The sequence below is a fragment of the Rutilus rutilus genome, assembly GCF_951802725.1.
Source record: "Rutilus rutilus genome assembly, chromosome: 2".
Lineage (NCBI taxonomy): Eukaryota > Metazoa > Chordata > Actinopteri > Cypriniformes > Leuciscidae > Rutilus > Rutilus rutilus.
The window spans coordinates 28,855,582-28,858,646 of NC_140210.1; the positions used below are offsets into that span (position 1 = coordinate 28,855,582).

Here is a 3,065-nt window from a genome sequence, read left to right on the forward strand (position 1 = left end):
ATCATAAAACGTATGGAGATGTTCTGGGGAGTTTGATCACCCGCTTTCCATGTTTGAAGGATGGCAGCTCCTGGTTATGTATGAACATTGCAGTTCTTTTAATATTGTGAAAATATTGAGATCATTGCTCATTAAAAAATCTCACACAGAAAAAAAATATTTTAAAAAGAAAGTATAAATGTGTCTACAGGATACCTTGTTGGAATGCCTTAGAAACAAATTTTAAAAAGAAAGGATTCCCTTGGTTAGCTCATCGATCATCCTGCACAAGGGCGTAGATTTGGTTTGAACATTGGGGGGGGTTGAAGTTTGGGTATGCCTCCTGATGCCTCCTTTTCATGTGATCATGGTATAAATATTGGGGGGGTTGTAATGCATATATTTAAATATTGGGGGGGTTATCTCCCCCCCCCAACCCCCCCAACCCCCCCACAAATTACGCCCCTGATCCTGCATATGAAGAAGTATGGGATTAAAAGGAAGTGTGCTGGACAAACAGATTCTGAGGGACTTAGTCAACAACAAGAGGCAAGTTCAGTTCAATAAATCTGATGTCGAAGGCAGATTAAATTTGTATTAACATGAAACACATGTTGACAATTATTTCAGAGTGCAAAATGTAGAAGAGAACCATGCATATAAAGATTCTGCTTGTTCACAGGTGGTATTTGGTTAAGTGATACATCAGTTTTTAAGATTGATGTTTCAATCAAATTCAACGCCTGTAGTCATTTTGATTACTTTACCACACCCACTATTTTTCTTATTGAACATTCTGTCTCGGAAAAACATCACTATATAGTAGTCAGTTGCAACCTCCAGTCCATGCTGACCATGGAACTTGTTTGGCTGAAAGTGTGTAATTTGGAAATAAGCACCTGAAGTAAACAAATGTTTGTTTTTAAGATGCTGCATGAACTGACAATGAGGTTTGGAACAGACTTGGCGAAGAACATGGAAACATCTCTGAATGAAATGGCCCCACACATCATCAGGAGTGCAAAAGAAGGAAGTAAAAAAAAAAAAAAAACTCTACGCCAATCTCATTGGACCAGCAGAGGAAACCACAGAAGGTAACAACACCATATATTTTCCCCCATCCAACCTACAGTATCTGTTCCATGCCAAGTGTAAAGTTGCATTGTTTGGATTGTCAATGAAAAGGTTGTAGCTCCTATAAATTGTATGAGTGAAAACATGTATTCAAATAATGCAAATATTAAAGGAATAGTTTACCCAAAAATAAAAATTGTCATCATTTACTCAACTCTTGTCATTTAAAATCTTTATGACTTTCTTCTTCAGAACACAGAAGAAGATATTTTGAAGAAGGATGGTAACCGAAAAACGGCGGTGCCCATTGACCTGCATTGGTTTGGTGTCCATGTAATAGAAGTGAATGGGTACCAGCATTGTTCGGTTACCAACATTCTTCAAAATATATTTTTTTGTGTTATGCTGAAGATGGAAAGCTATATAGGTTTAAAATGAGTGAGTGAATGATGACAGAATTTTCATTTTTGGGTAAACTATCCCTTTAATTGATTTTTTTATCTGTTTGTAGGTCCCGTTAGGAATGCTGCACTCATTTTATTGCCAGCACTATTTAAAGAAAACGCCAGCTTCCTCTACTGTGTAGATAGTGTAAGTATAGTTTTCTGTAGTTTCATTAACATTTGATGCACTTGACTTGAATTAAAGGAACTGTTCATGCAAGTATAGACATATTAGTCAGTTTACTCACCCTTATGCCAAATTTGTAACATTTAAAAAAAATAAAAATATGTACCCTATAATTTACTCAGTCTCTTCCTTCGTTTGTTTTACAGGAACCCAAAGGTCCTACACCACGTCCTACTGATTACCGGCTCTCCTGATCCTGCTCAAGGCTGAAAGTGTCAGCATTATAATGGACAATGTGAACATCATAAGAGAGACAGACATTGACATGACACAGGCTGTGGAATGCCTGTTTGCAGTCTATTTTCTTTTCAATGTGCAATACCCGGTTGACATTAAGCACACAATGAGTTTTATTCAAAAATATATGCTTAAACTTACACGAGCATGACACAAGAACACCAATACCTGTACTGAAAATGTACAGTCAACTTGTGTAAATTGTAGTGCTATTTAATAGATGTTTTAACTGTTCATGTATTGATTTTTATCTGCATTGTCAAATATCAATAATGATGTGTAAAAGTTAAGTACTGTATATGTACATAAACAAGCTTATGTATGTTTATTGCAAAGTGAAAATGCTTAAATGAAATAATTAAAACTAAATGGTTAAATGTAATTAAACATCTTAAATGTAAATGTTAAATTTGCTTTCTAATACAGAGTATATAGAGGTGCAATTTTAAATATGACACTAATATTTTTGTATAATCAATTGAATAAATTTAAACTTTTTGAATTTTCTGGATTGGTTATATTTTCTTATTCAATAATAATTAACTCCTCTAATAATAAAGAACCCTTACATGGTTCTATATAGAACCATCTAACGTGGATTCAAAGAACCATTTGGGGTTCTTTTTATGGAACCCATTAAAGTGGTTCTATATAGAACCATTTTGGAGTTCCATATATGAAGCGGGTGATAGAACCATTTCTGGTTCTAAATAGAACCATTTCTTTTAAGAGTGTAGTGGAATTTAGATTTGGTCTGGATGAATCAAGGAAGGGTAGCAGAAAGTCACCATAGCGGTATGCATAATTAGAGTATATCACATAATTAAACATGGAAATACACAATTTCATAATTATAAAATTGTCTACATTAGTTGTTATAAGTGCAAATCATTACTGAAACCTAATGTTTTAATACGTTCAATTAGAGAATGAAATGTATAGAAACAGATTTAAATTCTCTGGTTTAACTTTGTAATCATCCTCTGTGTATTTGATGTACAGGCTAGGTCACACTCAATAGTGCAGGTCTGACTGGGAATTGTATAGTTGACAAATAGAAATGCCTGCATTTTAGATTTAGCTGTTTAAATATTGTCATTAGTCATTTGTTGGAAACTAGGGGGCCCTCCTGGTTTGCAACAATG

General features: G+C 34.5%; 1 long non-coding RNA gene across 1 annotated transcript; it reads left to right on the top strand.

Moving 5' to 3' along the window:
- Positions 1-736: 736 nt before the first annotated feature.
- LOC311286202 lies at positions 737-2,422 on the top strand. Its single transcript, XR_014626505.1, has 3 exons — positions 737-1,073; positions 1,565-1,644; positions 1,830-2,422. It is a non-coding gene; the product is annotated as an uncharacterized lncRNA (long non-coding RNA).
- The last annotated feature ends 643 nt before the right edge of the window (positions 2,423-3,065 follow it).